The 22654-nt window shown below is 39.1% G+C and overlaps 1 protein-coding gene across 7 annotated transcripts in view; it reads left to right on the top strand.

The window, feature by feature from the left end:
* Window positions 1-22654, top strand: part of NAALADL2 (N-acetylated alpha-linked acidic dipeptidase like 2) — a 439850-nt gene that overhangs the window by 84504 nt on the left and 332692 nt on the right. For 3 of the 7 annotated variants that reach the window (XM_067001993.1, XM_067001994.1, XM_067001995.1), the window contains exon 3: window positions 15073-15159. The exons of 2 other annotated variants lie outside the window; for them this stretch is intronic. The gene's annotated coding sequence lies outside the window, so the exon portion shown is untranslated. Of the gene's footprint in view, window positions 1-4555; window positions 4860-4917; window positions 5573-15072; window positions 15160-22654 lie in introns of those variants that run through there. 2 more of the 7 variants (XM_067001997.1, XM_067001996.1) reach the window with 2 other exon arrangements.

Below are 22654 nucleotides of genomic sequence, written 5' to 3'. Positions count from 1 at the left end.
ATAAAAGTCACTACAACATACTGAACTCTCTTCCTTGTGTGTAGGGGAAGCTATGGCAATTTATCATAACTAATGTATTAAAAAAATAAGCTTTTTAGGTACATTCTTAGTTCAGCTAAGAGTTATTTCAAAGGATGTTGTGGAAATGTGTTTTCAATGCATTTCAGAAAAGATTTTGCAACTTATGTTTTCTGATTTTTTTTTTTAATAAATACCATTGGCAACCTGCCTCCTCCTTTTGCAAGTGCAAGCCTCCTCAGTGTACTTCCCATGCATTAGGGTTTTTATACTTTTCCTCACGTGCCCTGGAGAAAAGCATGCACTTCATTGCTGCTCTGAGGTAAACTGGATTTCAGTGTGGTCTGTTTCAAATTAAATGAAATGGTTTATTAGTTTTGCAGTTCTGGAGAGGAGAGGGCACCCCTGGGTTTTTATTGATCTGCTGTGGGATATGTTAGCCCATACATCCAGAGAGGACTGATGCTAATTGGATTTTCCTCTTTGATAAAGTCTTTGGTTTAAATGATGGTACACAGGTCAGCCGCATCTTTTAATTAAAATAAATAAATAACAAAACTCATTTTAAAAAAATCTTATGCAGGAATTACCTAAGTGATGAGCAGTTTATATATGCAAGTATGCTCTCTTGTGGTAAACCATTTTATTGAATCCTCCACCTGTTTTAAAATTGGACAAATTTTATTTTAAAACTGTCGTTTTTCTAATACATCATTTTTTTCATCATGCCATTGTTTAGCATGATACAAGTACTGACCGGTGGGTGTGATAGCTGTGTGTGTTTTGAACTGAATTCAGCTCAGGGAGTGATATTCAGCACTTGGGCAGCACCCGGCTTTTCTGGTAGCACCCATCTTGCTGTGTAATGAGGTGCCATTTGACTAGCAATGATTGTGAGTTAGGATAATAATCAAGTAATCCAAATTATTCTTGCTAGGTGGCCTGAGCAGTGCTCTGGAGGTGCCTTTCTCTCCAGTCAGAAAAAGATTGCTTGCTGTAATCTACGTGCTCCAGACTTGGGCCTATATTCCTTTGCTCAGCGTTACAATAGCACTGTCACAAGTATACAAGTAAATTCAGGAAGCATAAAAACAAATACATTTCAATTGCTGCCTCTTGAAAAAGTCAGAAAGACTATTTTAATTTTCATGATTAGCCTAACATCCAGGAAGTGTAATTTAATGAATATTTAAGATACCTATAATCCTCTAAATGTTTCTCATTGCAGTTGGGATTTCTCCCCAGCTTCTTTACTTGCTGAATTTACATATAAATTTCCTTACTGTTGTGCCTGGAGGTGAGGATAGCCAAATGTCAGTAAAAATATGAGGTTATGTTCAAGGAAGTGAATCTCAGTCATGCAAGTCCTGATATATTGTTACCTTGAAGGGAAATAAGGTCATAAAGAATTTCAGAGAATGTTTCTTGAAGACCATGAAGCTCAGGAGTCGACTTAAAACCCGCACGCTTTGGGTAAGCAGAAGTGCCATTGACTTCTGGGGAAGTTTTGGCAGCCTGGCAATGCACAGATCACATCTCTGTGGTTGCAAAGGTGATTCGGTGCCTGCTGCTGTCCATGAACATTTAATGTCAAAGCAATCAATTATTCAGCAAGTGTGGGCTACAGCAGAACGATCTCATTTAGCACAGATGTTGGATAATATGTAGAGGAGTGAGAGATGGGATAATATGTAGAGGAGTGAGAGATGGGATAAGAGCATGTTGAAGTGATACCCTCCATTTGGAGCTTAATTTAGCTGGGGAGGTGAACAGCATTTAAAAAACTTCTGGATGCACACGTGCATATTTCCTTTGATATCCTTCAAATTACAGTTGTTTTCATTAATGAGCACTGAAAAGTGCAACTGTATCATTTAGTTTTCTGCTATTTCCACCTAACCTGAAAGAAACAGGGAGTTTAAAAGGTTGAGTACATGACATGTTGACTCAGCTCCTTATGAGAGCTTAATAGGACCTTGAGCAGAAACCTGTGCTAGAAGCTTAATATAAATATTTTATGGAGAAATTGAGTAATATTTTAAGGGGCAGAAGTTGGTTAAACAGCATCAGCAGTTTCAAACTGTAGAAGGCAAATAAGAAAATGTGCTGTTTACAGTGATTATATGAAAGTTGCACGTGTGAATCTAGAATTTTAAAATAATGCTGTATTACTGTACTTTTATTCACCAACATAAGCTACTGATGCTTTACTGCATCTTATTATACATACCCTTCCCATGAAGAGTTTGTTTTACCTGTAGCACGTGAGTGGTTTTGGTTGAAGACTTTTTCCATGGGACTGGTTGCTGTGCTTGGCAGTCATGGGCTCTCTCCAGCAGTGGATTTCAGCTTCTTCCGAGTTGTCTTTTTCTCACTGTCTCCCTCCGTGCTTCTTTCTCCTCTATGTCCTCATCCACACCTCTTCCAAAACTAAATGTTCCAAAACAAAGGGGTTTTTCTTTTGAAGTTTCAAAAATTGATTCAGCATTCTGTAGTATGTGTTTTAGATGTAAGATGGAATACTCCTTTTTTTCTTCTGCTCTTCTTGGTTCAAGGTGCTCTCTTCAAGCTTTCATTCAGCTGCTTTGTTGGTGGATCAGATTTTCTCTCTTCTTTCTCACCAGAGCGTATCGACAAGATAAATAAAGAACAAGGCAACAACAACTTCCATTCATCCCCAGAGTGGTGTCAGTTTAGGTCACGGAATGATGTAGGGGTTAAGTAATAATAAATATACCTGATTGTGTTTCAAATTCCTAGTTGTTCAGTGCTTGACTTTGCAATATTAATACGTTTTTGTTATTGTTCAATTTTGTAGGCAGGCTAAATAATTGCATTCAATTATGTGACACAGAATTATAGTAGAGCCCACAGAGTTGACCAGCATCTAGCAGTGCCTGGAAGCGATAGATCTGGAAGCAGACCCTTCATGCTATCTTTGAAAGAGCAAGACCACTGGTAGTTTGTCTTGTCAACATGAGATAAGGGTGATGGATGCACAGCTTGTTAGTACAGTTGACAAATGCTTCCAGATGAGCGAAAGAAATTTATTGTTTGGAGTACGTTAGGATTTGCAGTTAGATTTTGGAGAAGATTACTGACTGTGAGTAACTGCTTTCTGTGTCTGTTTCTGCTCTTTGTCTTCTCCAAGTTTTCTTTTTCTTCTGTCTCAGCCCTTCTGGTCCCAGTTGGCTGTTGCTGTGCTGTGAACTCCATTTCCCAAGCTTTTGGGATTGTACACTCTGAATTATGCTGTGTTTTTTCTTGTCCCTGTTGCTCAGGCTTTAAAAGTAGGCATGCTATTGCAAAATTCCGTGTTTGTTACTGGTGAATTAATGAAATCACCTTTCAGAAACCTGTGGAAAACATCTGCTCTTGGATTGGGAAATTCAGAATTTTAACCCACAGAACAAAACTCTGGTAATTAAAGGTGTGTGGAAACAGATGTCATACAGTGATGAGTTGGGCAATGCACAGACACCATCTAGTATGACTGCTAGCCATGTAAGCTATGTGCAAACAGCTGTCATTTTTTTCCGCTCTTTTCTATTCTGTCTTGTTGCGAGTTTTTAGGTGTCCAATGATCAGAACCTGCATTGCTTTGTCATTTTTATTTTCATAACATGATTGTGGGCTTCACAGCTCATAGTGCATATTTTTTCTGTCTAGAAGAATAACTGCTCAAAGAAGAGGGGGTGGGAGCTCTCAACAGAAACTTCTTTCAGTAATAGATTAACGTATGGATTAATAGTAGGGGTCATTTAATGTTTGGGTAGAAGGAGAATCATATGGGAGTTGTATTGGTATTGCAATTGAAAATGCTTTAAGGCCCGAAGACTTAATTTAAATGGGTGATATTTTATCTTTTCTATGCGTATTTATTTTTACCCTTCAAAAGATGGAAAGCATCAGTTAACCTCCTTTTCCACAAGAATCAAGTTATTTTGTGCTGGAAACAAACAGCCAGTCATCAAAGCTAAGTGAGGGATTTTCAAATAACTGATTGGTTTAGCCATATGCAGAATACACTGGTTCTTAGAAGCATCCTGTTTTTTTTCATGCCTACTAGCAAGGTTTTCTATATGTGATCCTTGAAACAAATTTCACAGGTATCAATTTTCATAGCCACGCTTACCGGTTTGGCAGCAGTTTGTTCCTGAGCTTGATGCTAAACATGAGTACTGTAAGTTAGGAACTTGCTTACTGTAGACAGCACAGACCTCCCCAACTCCTCTAGCAAAGTGGTGTGTGGATCACAGGGTGATGCTGCTTCATATATTTAAGTGACATGCTACTTCTCAGAAACTATCTTGATTTTCATATTTTCAAGGAAGAATACTGTTGGTGTGGGAGGGGATTTTTTTTTAAGTGTTCCTCTTGTGAAGGAAATTATTGAGCATCTGGAGTCCCTAATGTTTCATTTATCTTTTTTTTTTTTTTAATTGAACTGTTTCTCTTCTCTGATCTCTTAAATCAATCCCTCCTTGAAAAACATGTAGAAATAACTGCTTGTTATTTGTATTTAAACCAACATTTAGAGGCTCCAGCTGGGGTCTGGCACCTTTTGCGTTTGGTTGCTGCACGTTCACAGCCCAACTTCCATCCTGGTCCCTGCACCAACGAGCTTAAAATGGCGTGCGATGGCAGCGGTCCCAGGTCGGGGAGCGCCTGTTAGCAGCGAGACGACTGGGCTGGTGCAGTGAGCAGCAGTCAGCAGCCACTCACCTGCTGCCAGGGGTTTCACAGACTTTAGAGCAGAAACGGAGATGTGTGGGGCAACCTTCCACACTGCCTCGTACGGCTCCTAACACCTCCATCAGCTACCTTCTGAGAAGCGCTGGGTAAAGGAAGAGGCAGGCGCTGGATGAATTTTGCGGTGTATCCCCTCGAGTGGGCTCACTGGGGATAAGGATGTGTCACTAGCAAAGCCGTTGCTGCTGGAGGGAGTGGGGAACCGCTGTGGGAAGGAGTGCGGCCTCTTGAGTAAGGCCCTCGAAATCCTGGGCGGAGGAGAAGAAGGGAGCTAGCTGGTTTTTGTTTTTAACAAAACTTTTAATCCCAATAGAAAATGGTATGGCATGAACTTTAGGGACCATAAAGTCCAGCAGGGAGGATGAAAAAGGGGCATAGAAGGGGAGATGCCACGTATGTCCTGCCTGAGGGGGATGTCTGGTGGGAGCTGGTGCTGTGCAGTGCAGCAGAGAGCTGCCCGCAGGCCGCCAGCTTTCCTTGGTTTCACGTATTTGCGGCGCATACTAGCGGCCCCTGGAGAACTCGGTATCGATCTGTTTTTCAATAATGCATAATAGGCAATCAGAGCTTTCCTGATCTGTTCACAGACATATTATCAGCGAGGGTCTCAAATCGCCGTGCTGCTAGGCCGTGTGTGACCCGCATTCCAGCAGCACAGGGCAGCCCGCTGCCCCGGGCCTACCGCTGGCCTGCCCGGGGAGAAGCAGCAGGGTGTCAGGCTCCGGGTTTGGAGCAGTTGTAAGCTGTCATTCTAGCAAGACAGAGCTGCCTTGTGTTGAAAATCTCTTTCAAAATAAATTTAGTACGTATCTTCGATTACTTTTTTCTCGTTTCCAGCCTGAGCAAGAACGGTGGTTCTACGTCTTTAGCCAGGTTCTGTCATTATTTCTTGCTTTCATTTGTAAGTCTCTTGTGGAACGGTTTCTAATAGAATAGTTGTTTCGGATGCTGAGCTAAGCAGGACTCTGCAGTTCTGGTGTCACCTCTATTCCACCTATTGGAACATGGATTTTTAGTGAAGTATGCTCTTAAATCAATATGGTCTTCGGCGGTACTTGCTCATGACATAGATAAGTCTGTCAGCAGGCAACTGCAAACATGCACTGCAGTAATGTAGCGGGTTAAATTAGAAACCAAGCTAATGAGATCTCAGAATTAGTTACTGTTGTTTGAAACAATGCGCGATTTTTGTCTCCTGGACTACAGGAATTCATAATTGGTGCTGTAAAACAGGTACTTTATCCTTTGGCTTTGAGAGGCTTCGATAGCATAGGCTAATAGATACTTGTGTAACAGAGTTACTACCAGTATTGTTTGTAAATGCTCAGTGTATGTAGTTGTTTGATTTTGCGTTTGAGAATGTACAAAGTTAATTTTTGCCCCAGCAAAGCAACACAACAACGAGAACAGTAAAGCCTTGTCTTATAGCACTACTAATACAAGTTGGGCCGGCTGCCTTATTTCCTGGCTATTCCTTTGTTTTGACTAGTAAACCTGTGTTACTCAATAATAATAATAATAAATGAGGAGAAAATTCATTTTTTGCACCAGAGTGGCTGTCAGGGTAGGGCAGGTGTGACAAACGGGTCCCCTGTCTGCAGCATGGCCTAGGCACAAAACCCCAGGCCAGATCAGGTGGAAACTGCTCTCTTCTCTCCTGTGAAGGTGGGCTGTTGGGCTCCAGAGCGATAAGCGGTGAGGAAGAGGAGAGTGACACCCCAGGGGGTGTCACTCTGGAGCAGTGCTTCATCAATTGTGATGAAGGCAGGGAAAAAGAAGGGGCTTTTTTCCCTATCCATCCCCTGTGCGAAAACACGAGATGAGTTAAATAAATCCTGAGTCTTCTGAAAGATTAGCCTAGAGAGCAAAGTTTAGGGCTGGGCAGAAATAGCTAAGGTAATTGAGGATAAGCTAGTTGCCTGCAGTCTGGTTTCATTAGCGCAGCTCTGAGTTACTGTAGCGTGAGGAACATCCCTGAGCCAGCTCATTGATTACTACTTTGTGCACCTCTGCACCACAAAACGTTTGGCTATATCAAAATGTATCGGCAGCAGCCTCTGTGCTCTTCATCAGCCCTGAGGCCAAGTCACCATTCCCTGTGCACACCACGCCCTCCCTACGTGATTCCTTGGCTGCTGGAGGAGTCTTCAGGTTGCTGAGTGCCCCCAAATTGTCTTTGCCCCTACAGCCCCCCCGCAGCTCCTGCTGAAACCCTTGAGTTGTTCATGACCCCAGGGGCAGGTGGTGGTAGTCAGAATTGGAGGGTCAAGACTGAAGATTTTGCAGTGATGTGTATGGCTAAAAAGGCAGCTTAGCCCTTGCAAATAAACCAAGAATTGCTTTAATTTTAAAAAACACCACAACCAGTAACAAAACAAAACAAAAAAAAAAAAACTGGCAGTTAGCTGGGGCAATATGGAGAGGTACAATCTAGTTTTTAGACTCTCCTCACTTAAAAATAAGTTTGACACCAAGTATGGTAACTTTCTTTTGGAAGGTATTTTTTTTATTGCCAATTTATAAACTCTGCTGATATAAGGAGTTTAATAAAAATGCTGACAGACCATTATCTGTAGTTGTGCTATAATAAACCCTGTTTTGGTGAGGTTTATAACTTAGCAGTTGCAAAATACAACGAATTATTAGATGAAAATAGTTGTAAAGTCTGGAAATTGACTTTTTGCTAGCTTTATGATTTTATGTATTTATAGAGAGAGACATACCTTTTCACAACTGGAATGAATCTTGATGAGAATACGAGTAAATACATATATATGGCTCTATATAAATAAAAATCTGACTTCTTTGCTAATGGAAAAAATACAAAGGAAGAGCAAAATACAGAAATACAAACCACAGCTTAAGGTCAAAGTCTCTTTTATTGTTGAGAAATCTGCAATTCCTCTTATTTGCTTTTTTTACGTGCGTCTGGAGGCACTGAGTGTATGAACTTTCCTTCTCCTTAATGGAGAGAGGCTTAAAGATAAAGTATGGTGCATGTGCCCCCTAAAGCTGATAAACTGATAGTACCGTCTTGATGTAATTTCTGAGGGCATAAAGTGCATATTCCAAAACCTCTTAAAATCAGCAGAAGTTCTGCAAACTTCAGTGCGTTTTGGACCAGACTGGAAGAGAAATGTGTCACTAGGTAAATCATTGTAAGTTGTTTTGTTCTCCTTCAGAATATTGTCCTGCCTTGGTCATGTTGCGCTACACACCCACCCCTGCTGCTGCACTTACTGCTTTGAAATACTGAAATGTCCCTTAGTTGAAAGCCCTTACTGAAAAACACCCAGTTTGGGGTGTTCTAAACCAGCAAATTTCTTTTATCTTGGTATCAAAGACTACACTGTGGCTTTAACATTGGCAAGGAGCACCTGGAGACAGTGACTGACCTTTTGAAATAAGTTTTTTAAAAAAAGCCTCCAGGGAATCCCATTAGGAGCAAGGAAGGTAAACAACAGCTTCTCTCACCCCCAAAAGCTCCAGCATTCTGCTGCTTGGTGTTGGAACCTTTTGTAACTAAAACCAGTTTCTCTGGCCTTTCTTTCAATTCAGTGCGGCTATCTTTGTCCTTAAATTTAAGTGGTAGTTTATATATATAAGTTCTCTGAATATTTAAAGGCAAATTGGAGCTTTTATTTCAAAAATGTCATGCCCACTCAGGGTCACTGCTTCTTACCACGTAGTCTCTTATTTTGGCTCTTCCTTCTTCCAGCCCTTTGAGAGCCAGAGATGCGGATGGAGCAGTCGGTGCTGCACGGGTTGGTGGCAGCGCTGAAACTGTGTGTGGGTTCCTGGCTGCAGCCTGGCACTAGTTCAAGCAGCGGTGTGCCTGCCAAATGGCACGTGCTGCTGAGATTTGAGTTATACTACTTGCTTTTGGGTATTTTTCTCATACGTTTAATATGCTGAAATTTAATTTTTAATTGAAAAACAATTGGAGAGAGTGGTCTTGGGGGTGGGGGTGTTTTAATGGTGTTGTCAATTCTCCATAGAATTTTTCCTTGTCGTTTCCTCAACTTGTGATTCTTTTATAATTGGCCAAATTTTCTTGACCACAAGATGGCAGGATCCTGGGAGACACTTGCTTCTGTTCCAGACATAATCTATTTTATCTTTAGGTCTTTGAACCTAAGTTTGAAATGATTAACTAGGAGGGCTGATATAATCAGCTGTAGGTATGAGCTGGTCATTTCCAGTAGCAAAGCTGCCAATTTGTTGTATTTTTTTTTTTTCTGGATGATGAAGGCATGAGCTTGGGGAGGCCTCGTGAAAATTAAAAAGATGCAATAACTTCTCAGTCATGCCATGTTATGATCTCTGTCAAATTCTCAGATCATTCTGTAGTTGTGTTTGCTCACAGTTCCTAATTTGACAGCTTACAGATGTGGCAATTCTGATTCCAAGGAAGACGTTTCATAAGAAACAGTGAATCTATCCCTACTTTCAGCTTATAGTAAGTGAAGTGATGACAGCATGAAGGAAGGAGAACCTTTCAGTATTTATTTGATCTGATTGCAAGCTGGAGATCTTGTCATACATCTTTAATAGAGTATCAGGAATTCAAGCGCTGAATATTGAAATAGCTTTATGAGGCTAACTTTTTAATTACTTCTAACGCTGTAACAAAAACCCATTTTTCTTAGGTTTGGGGTTAGGAAGTTCAGATTATTAAGTTCACAAAGCTGATACTTTTTTTTTTCTTCAGTTCTTGGTGAAGTCATCTTCCACAGTCATCTTGCTTTTCAAGTTTTATGTTCAAACTTGGGATTGAGAACACCACCACTTTAGTGGTTGAACGATGTTGTGGGAAAATTGTGGTTTTCTTTAAATTCTTCTTTTCATCAGCAGTGCATGGTATTGCCTACAGAGGAGTGTAAGGAAATTGGAATGATATGTGGATGAAAGGTTTTTCTGTAATGCTTTTCATTGAGAGTGTGAGAGAAATCCATGGTAGTTATCAAAATTTGCTGCAATCAGGCTTCTGTGTTTTTGTTTTAAAATCAGAAAAGTAAATGAAAGGAGTCAAAAAGGATGTTTCAGAACTGTTGAAAATCCGTGCACGTAAGGCTATTGTTCTAATCTACTTTTAGTTCTGTGTTAGGTCGTAACAGTGGGTGAGTAATTTAGATATACAACAAAGCCATCCCATTACTTCTTGGAAATAACAGAATATTTTGAGCTTTTATACTTAGACAAAGACAACTTAATTGCAGTAAGCCCTCCTGCGAAATGGTATTAAAAAAAAAAAAATGTCGATCAAACAAGAAAACATTGCTTTTGGAGTCTTTAAAGTAAGAGCATAGGTCTGTATTTCTTACCTGCAACCAAATGTGCAATTTCTTCTTTCAGTGCAGGCACTTTGAACACTAAACGCCACAACAGGGAGTGCAGAGCAGAAGCATATACCTGATCACGCTGATTTGTGAACTGTCTGCTTTTACTGTTTACTTTCATGGAGGTTGGGATAGCTGCACATCTGGCTTGGGTTCATATTTTAGGCCATCGAAGGTGTTTTCTTGGCAGGGATGGGGCTGCCAGAAATCGTATCTGTTGTTTTACTCCCCCAGGGATTTCACATCACACAATGCCTGCCTGACCAAATGAACGTGGCTGCTCAGGGCAGTCACACTGGGCAGAGGGCAAATCAGAGAAGCAAGTGCGGAGGAGACATCTCGTGATGATGTGTTTGAAAAATTGCTGTGTCTGGCTGCTGCTCAGAATGCAGATGTTCCCAGGGAGCAGCTGAAGGTGATCTGGGCTGCTGCAGGTGCCTTGCATCTGCCTGCACGGCTCTGCCCTTACCAGCTGCCTTTGAACTTTGCTCTAACCCTTCTCCTGAAATACACCGGGCGTGTAATGCTTACCTGACAGGGTAGACCCACTTGCTGAAATATTAAATGGCTTGAAATGCCAATGTAGAAAGCTTTTTTTTTTAAAAAAAAAAAAAAAGAGAGAGTGAGAGACAAAGGAGGGAAACAAACCAACACCAACAAAAAGCTCACTGATGTGCTCTAGACCCTACAGACTTTTCAGCAGATGGCCACATGCTGCAACAACCTCTGTATCTCCAAGGTCAGACGTGTTTGTCCACATGTGGAAATATCCTCTCTCATCTACAGTGGTAGGATTCAAAGGCCACCCTAACAGCTCTTTCTTTTTGTCAGCCTTTTAAGAGAACCACTTGGTTACTGCTGTCGTGCCCCCAAATAACTTGTCAGATGCCTTACTGTTCTATACTAATGCTGCGGTATAAGACAGTGGAAGTAAATAAGATGACGAGAATAGAAGTAGTTTCTGCTAGTTCCTAAGGGTAATCTAGAGACCTACTGCTACCTCATTAAGTACCGTTAAGTCTCAGTTGGGCCATGCCCTGTTTTTCAGAGGAGCCATGTGCTGCTTTGTACTGGATGTATTTATTTGTTTCTAAGGTGGATTCCAACATCTCGCCTGGAAGAAACGTAAGGGGAAAGGTGTTTTATTTCATTCTGTTTCCAGCAGAACGTCTTACTGAAAAAGGACCCTTTGCTTTTTGTTGCTGATTACTTCTGATCCTCTGCATCTCTGTGTTTCTCGTTGTATTGTGTTCACCGACTCTTTTTGGAGTAACATATCTTGATATATACTATGTGAAGTGGCATACAAAGAAGCTGTCAGCACCAGCTGTGTAGAAGACAACAGGAAAAAAACCTACCAATAACTGTTGAGAAGCAAATGAAAATGTCTCTGCTGCCCTACTGAATTTGACTTTGAGGGCTGCTTTTTTGCCATCTCTCTGCCTTGGTTCAGCACACTTAAATACTCCCAAAGAGAAACATTTTGCTGGCTGCCTCTTGCATGCTCTCCAGGTGCATAGGCCTATGCCCAATTTCCTGTGATGCAGAAATAAGTCAGTTGATTACATTTCTGTTGCCTTTCAGAAGCCTGTAATCTTTAGGCTCTACTAATCTTTAAGGCATACCAGGATAGGTTATGTCTGTGGGTCTAAACGCTTTAGATTGAGAATAAGTGTGTAGCCCTTATCAAGAATAATTTACTGTTCTGTTAAGGAGGAAGAATAGGAAGTAAGCTATTACCAAAGAAAATTTCACTGCAATTTCTTTTGCATAAGCTTAAATTCTGAGTAGAGAGGTTGTCAATTAGTGTGCAGATTTTTTTAATTGGCTATAATAAAAAGCTAATTGGTGTTTTGCTTAGAGTGAATTAAGAAAGTGTTGCTATAGAAACTTTGCATGTGTATACTGCTGTTCTACATAACAGTGAATATAATAGTCTAATGACCTTTCGGAGCCAGCTGTATAGTCAAGGGAAAAAGTGTTAAATTCAGGCTTGCTGAAGTGATCATTACGGAGTTTGTAACTTCACCCATTTCATTGCCTGGAAGTGTCGGCGGCATTGTCTGCTTGAATGTTTCCCTTGACTTGTGTCAAGCCATATCATAAATGATGGTCTCAGAAGACCTGAACTCTTGTAAAATTGGCGCACTCCAGTTTCGAATATGTAAACTGATCTGTAATCTGTCAAGCATAAAATGTACTACTTGGAAAAATTCATTTTCATAATCTGAGGAAGTGTGATGATGGATTCATAAGTGACAACATCTAATCCGTTAGCTGTTGTATTCCTCCCCCCTCTTCCCACCCTCTCTACCCGCTGATTGCTGAGCCTCATGTGAAACAGCAACTATGCTTCTAAGTCAAAGGGGATTTCTGTTTTAATTTGCCACATTCTCTTCCAGCAAAACTACTGATCTCCTTGAATGTAAACTTTGTCTGCTGAGAATAGCATAATTTCTGCAGGATTGTGAACAGGAGTATGTTCCTTCGGCTAGTACTTGCCTGCTTAAATTACTTTGGAGTCCCCATCTGTACGTTTTGCTAATTGCTTGAAAGTTAGATACAGGTGGCATAGACAAAAAATAAGCTGAAATGATTCTGAACATAATCATTCCTACACAGGAAGGTGGTTCAGTAATGAAATGTGTCCCTGTGTAGCAAAGGGGAAAACTGAAATGAGACTTTTTCAGTTCCCTGATTCTAAATCTCATAATTACTGTGTAAATGGACAAAACATATCCTTTTTTTAAAAAAAAAAAAAAAAACTGTATATCTAGAAGGTGGAGAGAGGGTGACATCCTGCAGTAATTAGTCATAATGACAGAAAAATCTTAAAAAGTTCTGCATGTTTAAAGTAATGTTGTAAATGGTTAAATATGGAAAACCAGGTAAAATTACAACTTGTTAATGTTTTGAAATTCTTATTTCCTCTGGTTTTCAATTAAAAAAAAAAAAAAGAACAAACACAACACCAAAAAAACACAACATTCTGGATCAACTAAATTTGCCACAATGCTTGTTCTTCAAACTTGTAAAAACATTGATTTAAAAAAAAGTCTTTGCTTAGTTTTAGTTTTAGTTTAGTTTTTTTTTTTTTTTCCTTTCCCTCCTCGTAGATGCTTAAAAGTGAGACTTCTCTAAGTGGGCAAATTTAGGAGAACCTTTTCCAATTGTCAAGAACTGTAAAGTCAGCTTCTTCCTGTACCTGTGGATCATGGCTGAATAGTGTCATAACTTAGTGGCTATCTTTCCCTTGATGCACGTATGTAAGCCGTATTAGTGTTAATGCCTTTCTGAAATGCTTCCCTCATATATTCCGTATCTACTACTGACGTCCAGATCCTAAAGTCGTATGAGTCGGATGGGATGTGACTATCTCCAGAGCTTAATAGAAAGTTGGATTTAATCTCAGAGTTCATCTTTGGAGCAGTAAAACTGTAAGACAGATAAAATGTTTTAATGTGAAGCTTTTATCTGTGATCTGTGAGCAAATAAGTCTGTAGCTGGTCCAGGGAAAAAGACAGATCTTTTTTTCCTTTTATCTTGCCCAGTAAGACTGCTAATACATGCTTACATGGGCATTTATAGTTTAAAGGCATTGTTTTGAAGAATAGTAGTGCAATACCGTATTTATGACTCTTGAGGAAACATTCCTCTTTAGAAGTTAGTAAATCTTACTTCATTCTAATTTTTTTTCGGTTTTACTACGGTTCATTGGGGACCAGGTCTTTGAAGGGCAGAGCATGAAGCTACTTCAGGACTGCGATATTTCCTTTTTAATTTTACTTGACTCTTTGAGGCTCTGAGCATCCTGATCTAGTGTTGATATCATTCCTGCTTTAAATGGGGGGCAGCCAGGCAACTTTCCAGGACCTTCCCAACCCAAATTATTTTACCTATCTTTGACGGGGTTCAAATCTATAATGATAAAGGACCTATATCCCTGTTGCTCTTCCATTTTGATGAACTTTAATTTCAGGGTTAACCTGAAGGCAGATATAATGGCAACTGAAGTCTGAATAGCTTTAGTACTGTAAGTTGTGTGTGTGTTTTAATTTATCTCCAGATGATAAATTTGGTCATGTTGTTTTACATCTTATTTTCTAGCTTTTATTCTCCCCATTAGCTAAAAGACAACTTTGGTCAGACTTTTGAATTAATACCTAGGAAAACATGGAAAACCCCATTCACTTTCCACCCACCTCTTTCCCATCTTCCCGTCTGTGCAAAGAAGTTTGCTTCAATATGGCTGCTACAGCATTACACTGAATCAGTAAAATTTATGTGAAAGCATAGTGTTTGGTAGATGGAACCTGTGCTTCTGTTAGTTCAGCATGTTTATCTGGAGTAGTGCTGGCTGCAGTCTTGGAAAATGGTGTATTGGAGGGGCTTCTTAGGTTCTGCATTGGGAATGTCAGTGGGCGGCCTTGGAAATGAAGCTGCAGCATCAGTATGACTTTTTTCTTTTAGGTTTTCCTCCACCTTGATTACTTCTTCATTGCCACAATATGATTGTGTTTGCAGGAAATTACATCAGCACAACTTGGTTACTATTGATCCTTCCTTTGTTTTATAATTTCTGTAGTGCAGCAACGGAGCGTTATTAATGGAGTTATCGGTAGAATCCTCATAATAAGCTTTGATTAGTACTGAATTACTTTGATATACATGGAGACTGCCTAAATACGTACTGCACTGCCTTATTTTGCTTGGAGAAGGAACACATTGACACCTTTTGCATTTCATTGAAAGGAGGAGGGGGATTTGGGGATTTGCATGGATAATAGATTGCTGGTGGGAAATGCTTCATAAGTACCAGCATGTTTTACAAGTAAATTCTACTTCGCTGCTGCATGGTCAGGAAAATGCACCTTCTATCTGTATTAGGAAGTTAAATCGTTGTAAATAGTTGGATTTCTCTTTCAATGGATAGTATTATGAAATGTGATCTGTTCTTTTGCAGAGAATTAATGTCTGGTCTTTGAGGCCAGATTGAAAATATGCCTACATGAGAGAGTCTCTACAAAACTGATCCTGTCTTGGCTTTAAGGTAAATTAATATCATGTATCGAATACGTATTCCAACCTTTTATCCCACTGTAATTGTTCAATTTGAAAGATACCTGAGGATATTACAGAGTCAGAAGAAAGTAACCTAAGGCGTTAAGTTGCAAAACTTAGTGTTTAGTCAAAATAAAGTGCAAGTGTGAGCCAATAATTTGGACCAGGCTTCACTAATCAAATAGAATGGCAGTCAGTGGCCTGAATGCATACCGCGTTGGCAAGTGTCTGTTCTTGTCTAAAAATTGAATATGCATATGAAGGAGAAATCACTATAATGGAATGGAAAATGTGAAATTAGAAAGGCAGCAAAATATAAATAATTGAAAATCAGGTTGCAACTGTAGCTTCTGTATTTCGTGAGCTCAGTTGCAAACAAAATTAGTAGAATGGGAATTCACATTTTTGTTCTTCTAAATTTTGTTTTCATGGTACCATACTCTGGTATGGAGAGCAAGGGAGTGAAAACGATGAAGGGGTAATTGAATATCTGCAGGAAATTAAGAGCCAAACCAGAGACTAATTTTCAGCAGTCTGCAGCTATCATTATATATGTACATACTTTGATTTCTCATGTGTCTGGGAAATGTATTCTCTAACACTGCATGATTTTAGTCTTTCTCCTCCAGAACTGTTCAACTTACTGGGTTCCATGGTACAATATGGCAAGCTTGTTTTGTTTGTGAAATAATTGCACAAAATGTAATTATTTTAGTAACTTTCTAAACAATTACTTGTGAGTGTAACTAAGTATTAATCTCTACTAAATACTCGTTTGTCATTGCCATTCTTCATTTTACTGTTTATTATGGCTCATTCCTTCATTGAAATCATTCAAAATGTTCAGTCTGTGAAACTTTATGGATCTACTTGCCTTGCTGTGTCTGTGGATGAAGGAATTGGTGAGATTACTGTACTCAGGAAAGTCTTAATTTCAAGTGAATTTTTCTCCAAATTTAACCGATGCTATGCGATGCAATGGAAATTATGGGGTTTTGATACTGGGACATGCCAGCTGGAGATACTAATGTGGCTATCCTGTCTGGAGGCAGTAGGACTTCCTTGGAATAATTCCTTCTGTGCTCAGTAGCTATACTTAAAGCAAAAGCCTCTGATCCTGAAGATTCTGGTGATGGAAAAGTGCTCGTGATTCTAGGAAAGATGCCTGACAGATTATGCTTTTGAAAAACACTTGCCCTGCTTATATGTTAAAATTATTCTATTTAACTTGAATCTCATGAAAACTAGCAAGGTAACAAGATCGTGAAATACCAAGAGTGCATGCAGGATTGTTCTGTGGTAGCATTAAGGTGATAAAAGCGTCACGCAACTTCCTATGCTACTGTGGATATTTGAGCTGTGGTGTGAGGAGCTGAAACTAACCTGGGGCTGGGGAGGGGAAGAGTTTTCCTCTTCATTTATGCTGTCCGTCTCAGTCTGTAGCTGCATAACTTAGCTGCGGGTGCCCGCAAGTGGAAGTTAGCCTGTAGCTGGGGGCTAGGCAGGCAGGGACACTGCTGCTTTGGAGGTAGCGCATATTTATGTTGATGGTAAGGGCAACAGATCGGTACCTCTACTGCTTGAAATATTGCTTTGCTTCCACGGAATACAATAAAGATAAGACATTTCTGCTTCTGAGATCAATTGCTTTTTATTTATCTTGACAAGCTTTAGAATAGCATTTCCTTGTGTTGAATGCCATTCTTCTGGAGTTAAAAGGCTGTCATCTGTTATTATTTATTTATTTATTTTACAAATTCAAAGGGCATTTCCGTAGTGTCAGCATGAAATCATCACTGTCTAATAATAGGCATTTCAGAAGATTTCTATTAATGTCAACTTTTAACAGAGCCCTTTTACTAAAAGAGCTGTAGCTCATAATCAAGCTGTATCTTTCACTATGAAACAATTATCTGAATTGTCTGAATTGGCTAAAATATATTAGCTGTTAAAACGCAAAATGTTACTTTTGATCAGAAAGGAAGTCATCTTGTTTAACTTTTTTTTCTCCCTCCCCCTCCCCTTCCCCTTCATATATCAATGAGAGTGTGAGCCAGTGTCAGGGCGAAAAGAAAGGAGGCCGGAAAAACTCTTTCCTGTCAGTACAAACCATCATCACTTGCATAATGCTTTGTTTCTTTTTTTTAATTATTGGGTTTTATTATTGGGTTCAGTGTTCTTGTTAATTACTGTTAAAGCTGAAACTTCTTACAGCATTTGGCATGCTGAAACCTGACCAGCTGTCAAAATATAGTGTGCGTGTCTATGGAAGTGTTTCGATGGAAGCTGTGAAGAAGTCCGTTATGTTTGCTAGATAGTTTGTAATTATCAAACTTTGAATAATCTAGACAAAAATCAATGTTTTCATCTAATCGTGTTTTTTCTGCACAGCCTATTCCCTCTTTCTCTCTGACCCCTTGCAAAAGCAGGCGCAAGATAGCAGCAGCCAACTGTGTAGAGTTACTGCCTTGTAAGTGGAGACACTCAGAAAATCAGGTGAAAACGTTTGAAATGCTTTGATTTGTATAGCCAAAGCCTTGAGGCAATTGTCATTAACAAAATTGTCTTTCTCCTTCATTCTTTATGTTGTAAACTGCAGCTTCTGACTTACTATTTGTCTTTTTAATGGTCTATACTTACATTAGGAGTCCTAAGCTTGCTACAGGGTATTAAGAAATGTTTTGCGGCTTGTGATGATTCATGGGAAAGCTTTGGGTAAACTGCTCTAGATGGCATTTTGTGGTAACTTATTCTCTAGATGGCATTTTGTGGTAACTTTTATTCTTGAGGACGGCTTTGATCTGTTGCTAAGATTGTTCCTTCCTGTCACCTGCACGTTTAAGTATCTGCTGGTACAGGTGTGTTAATTTAATCATAACTGGCATGATTCAAGGAACGGTGTGGTGCACTGTGTTACAAACTTTGGTTCCAAGTATTTGAAATCATAGCTTAATCTACTATATAAATGAAGGAAAGGATTCCAAGTGTAAGACTCATGAGTCTGTGTTCACATCTGCGTGTCCAAATTCTTGGGTATTTATTCCCCCCATAATAGGTTCTAAGGCAGCAAAATACGTTAAAATATTATAATTGAACCAAGAAGATGAGTAAGGAACAATACATTTTAAAGCAAACAAAATCTTATGGTAGTTTTTCTGTCTCTACAATACAGTGACTGCTTGCTGTTCAGATGGTGGGGGGTGGGGATTAAAAATCTGTCCAACTTCCATAATGTTATGGGATCTGTTCTTTTATTTACAACCAGATTATGTAAATTTAAACTATAAATAACTGTTTGTTTGCAAGCTTTGGTAAGAAAATGCAAAAGTAACGTATTCAAGGTTTTCAGAATTCTATTGGAACGCCTGCTGACTTTTTAGGAAACTTTAGCACTAGTACTAATGAATTAGAACATTGGTTGAGAAGACTTAAATTATGTAAATTGGGTTTTCAAATGATACTTTAAATCAACTAGTTTAGACACTTTCAGTGTTTCTTTTTCATGGGTTTTCTTTAGATTTCTACTGCCTCATACCATAGTAATTTCTGTTGTGTTTTTGTTTTTCTTAGGGGACTCAAATATAGGAAGTCATGGGAAGATCAACCCAGAGCAGACGAGTTAATTGTGTGTGTTCAATAAGCATTGTTTGAAACCAAGATTCTGATTCCTTTTCCTAGTTACGTATACATAGTTAACTTCTCATCTTTGTTTTTGGCTTCTGTGCTATTTTATTTGCCTTACGTAATACCCTGTCTGATACTGAGACAATTTATTGATTAAAGTGCATGAAACAAGTGCACGGTGTGTAAGCAGGGAAAATGAGCGTGGTTAATATATTTTAGATGTTATTTCTTCTGGTGGTTCTGTATTAAAAAACAAAAAAACAAATCCATGTGAAAATATATTAAGTAATGCAATAACTGCATACTAGTAAATACAAAGCCGACAGATGTGTTTTTCAAAAGTACATCACCACAAGTGGAATTGGGGGAAAATAAAACTTTATTGCAGATTTGGGGAGAAAGGGAGAACAATGCTAATCTACAAATCTTTTTTTTTTTCCCCCTCCATCTGGGGAGAAAGAGTAAGATTTTTGCTGTCTGTACAGTCTCTCAAAAAAATATAGCTCCTTTTGTTTTTTAGGAGTACTGCATAGATGATTGAAAGATGCAAATAGCAATGAGGAATTTTATTCCACACTAGAAATGCTTTATATGGGGAGTTATAAGTAATTGGAGTAGTTTGGGAAAAAATAAAGAATTTACTCTGTCTGAAGCCCAGTTCAGTTGTGATGCATTTTTCCTGCTGTCAAAGAAGGTGCGCCAGGCAAGCACTTGAGCCTTAGTTTGTACAGTCCAAATGCCATGTCACCTACCCATATGATTTTACAGTGTAGTTGTTAAAAACTAATGAGATGTGCTTTGGTACAGACTAATGAGATGTGCTTTATCTGCAGAAGGCTGTAAGCAGATGTAACGTGAAAGTGCCTCAGTGGAGAAGAGGGGATGGTAAATTACGTTCAGAGTAAGCGTGTGCTGAGCTTGGGCTACGCGTATACCTCACGGTGCTGCGGGATTAAAGAGGCTGAGCTCACCTAACAGTTTGTCAGCACCAAAAAAAAGCTGTCAAATTCCCATGTTCTGCGCTCCTTTGTGGCCTGATTAACATCTTTAAAGCAGCAGAAAACAGAAGTGACAGAGAAAGAGTGGGTAGCCTTCTGCTGGTGAAATTGTGGGGTTAGTGAGTTGAATCGGCTTATCACAGCTTCAGAAACCTGCAGCTGGCGCAAGTAAGCAGCAAGTCTGCTGGCTATAATAGGAAGGCGTGGGTTTAGGAATATCATTTTAGTGGCAACCTTCTGTCAGCATGCCCCCTTATTTATGAATCGGCGTGCATGTATCAAAAGTGTCTGTTGGACAATCCATGCAGACACTTGCTGTTTTGCCTAACTGATGATAAGCGAAAGCTGAATCTTCTCGCTTTGCTCGATTCTGGAGGGAGCTGTGCCTGCTTGCAGCACCTGAAGGGGTGTATGCGCTGCAGCTCCCTACAGTTCTCAAATGGCTGCCTTGCAGTTACGTGACAGTCTAAGAAAGTGAGGTAATGTGTTAGCTTAGTGTTGTTTCTCCGAAACATGTGTACGTGCACACATTTTACTGCTCTTCTGTTGGAAAAAATCATTATATTTGAATATTCAATCGCTAGGATTCCTTCTGGTTGTTCTATATTTGCTGGGACAGAAGATACTTCTGAGTCCAAGTCTTTGTTGGCTTGAAAACCCATCTCCATATTCAATCACTATTTTATGCAGTATATTTTTTCATAAAAGTTTACCAATGTGGCTGGAGTGCAAGCTGACCTACTTAAACATCAGTTCTTCCCAGCTATGCTGGATGCATCTAGTGGTAGGTGTTTATCTTCCCAAAATCTAAACTCAGGGTCACCCATTTTAGTGCTTTGAAGAGAAGCTTTTTCTGAAATGTAGCGAAAGGATAACATGCTGACTTAAAAAAAAAAAAAATAAATCAGCTTTTGATTCCCTTTATCAGTTTTTAGGCTTTGCACTTCCTAATGTGATCTCAGAGTAGTAAGATTTACTTCTTAGTTGTGCAAGATAGAATTCAGTATTAGTTAGCATTTATAGTATTAGATGGCTTGCCAACAAATTAGAAAAACACTTTTCATTCCCTCACTCCTATGCTCTTCTTTTTTTAAGCTGCTTACTTTAATCATTCATTTTATCCTTTGCTTTCAATTATAACTGCAAGATTCATCAAAAGTAAGGGTGGTAGAAATTAATCGTGCAGAGATTTTAAAGTAAAACAAATAGCGTATTTAAAAAGTGCTCGTTTAAGTCCAGTGCCTTAATAAATAATTAAGTGGAAGGAAGGGCAGTAAAAGTTGTCACCCTTCCTACTAGATCTCTCATACTCTGCAATACTATCAGTTGCAGATGCAAATTATAAAGTATCTCCCATGCATCATATTTATATACTCGTTTGCATAATTTGATTTTGCTTAACACCAAAGAGACGAAATTACAAGAGAAAAGGAGAAGCTAACTTTTTTTCTACCTTCTATGAACTGACTTTGTACTGTATGTGTAGCTTTGGCGTTTGTGCTCTCATCTCTCAGTTGCTGAAATCAGCTTGAGCTGATATTTATTTTCGACACTCATCTATTTTTGCATTAAGTAGGATGACTAAAAACAGTAGAAATGAATTAGGAAGCCATTGGTGATTTTGATTGCTAACCTCTTTTTGAGATTCGGTTGCTAAAGCTGCGTAAATGAAAATAGCAGGAACGGATTAAAAACTGTTTAAAGAAACTTTAGAAACAACATTTTGACAAAGCAGTTGCTTTCTGTGGAGGGAAAAATACTACTCTTTTGGGAAGCTGTCAAGGTGTTCTTGTTTCAGTTTTACAAATCAGGATATTGAGTAGTCATTGTTATGGCGTGTGATTTCCTCCCTGAGAAAAGGGATCAGGCAAAGCTTGAACTGAGAGTTATCTGTTTTGTTGAAGGTGCTTTTAAAAATGAGATCCCTGCTCTATGAAACAGTCCTCCAACAAAGCGCCCAAGGGATAAAACACTTCTGATGGATATGGAAGACCTAATTCTTAGTTTTGTTCTGCCTATGTAAGTATGTTGCAGGTTCAAGTGGTGTTTTGAAGCCTCTCGACTCTTTTCTTTTTTTCTTTTGGTGGGGGGGGAACCCTTTGACACCAAAGACTTTTGGACTGAAGAAACTTTCTGAATGGAAGAATCATTAGAACTGGATCATTTCACAATAAAAACAGTTGTTTCAACAATGTGATATTTTTTCTGATGGCAAGTAATTTTCTAACAAAAAGCTCTAATGAGCTGTAATTAGTGCTTAGAAATAAATGAGAACAAATTGACTTTGTTTCCCATTAAACTCCAGAGTGGTGATGAAGTTATATACCACTGCTGCCTAATAACTGGTGAAAAAAATGTTTACCAAAAATGGAACTGGAAAACAAAGAAACAACAACGAACAAACCTCACCCAAGCCAGAGGAATGTGGGATGAAAATCTCATCCATGATAGAGCAGATTTCCTTTTTTTTTCCTCACTAATCAGACATCTTGCCTGGCCTTGTTACTGTTGGTGGAGAGTACTCTGTTTCCAATAACACTGAAATTATGCATGTACTCATTAGTGACATTTGCGGTATGATGCAGTTACCTATTTGGCACAGTTCTATGTGCAGCATAAGATTTAGCTTTTCGCTCTCGTAGCCTGGAATAACTATCATCATCAAATTATATTTCTGTTCATTGTCTTGTCAAATGAACTTGTTGGAATCAAGAAACATTGCAGTTTCTGTATTGTAAATATACAGAATAACATTCTGTTTTCTTCTACAAGCAGAACAAAGACCCCATTATGTTTCCACATTTGGGCCTTTCTTAAGGAGTGAATGAATTAAGAGTTATTCCTTTGGAAAGCACTCCATTT

Source organism: Anser cygnoides, chromosome 9 (assembly GCF_040182565.1).
Source record: "Anser cygnoides isolate HZ-2024a breed goose chromosome 9, Taihu_goose_T2T_genome, whole genome shotgun sequence".
In the NCBI taxonomy this organism is placed as follows: Eukaryota; Metazoa; Chordata; class Aves; order Anseriformes; family Anatidae; genus Anser; species Anser cygnoides.
Note: the sequence above shows the minus strand (reverse complement) of the source record. Positions and strands in the feature narration are given on the sequence as shown.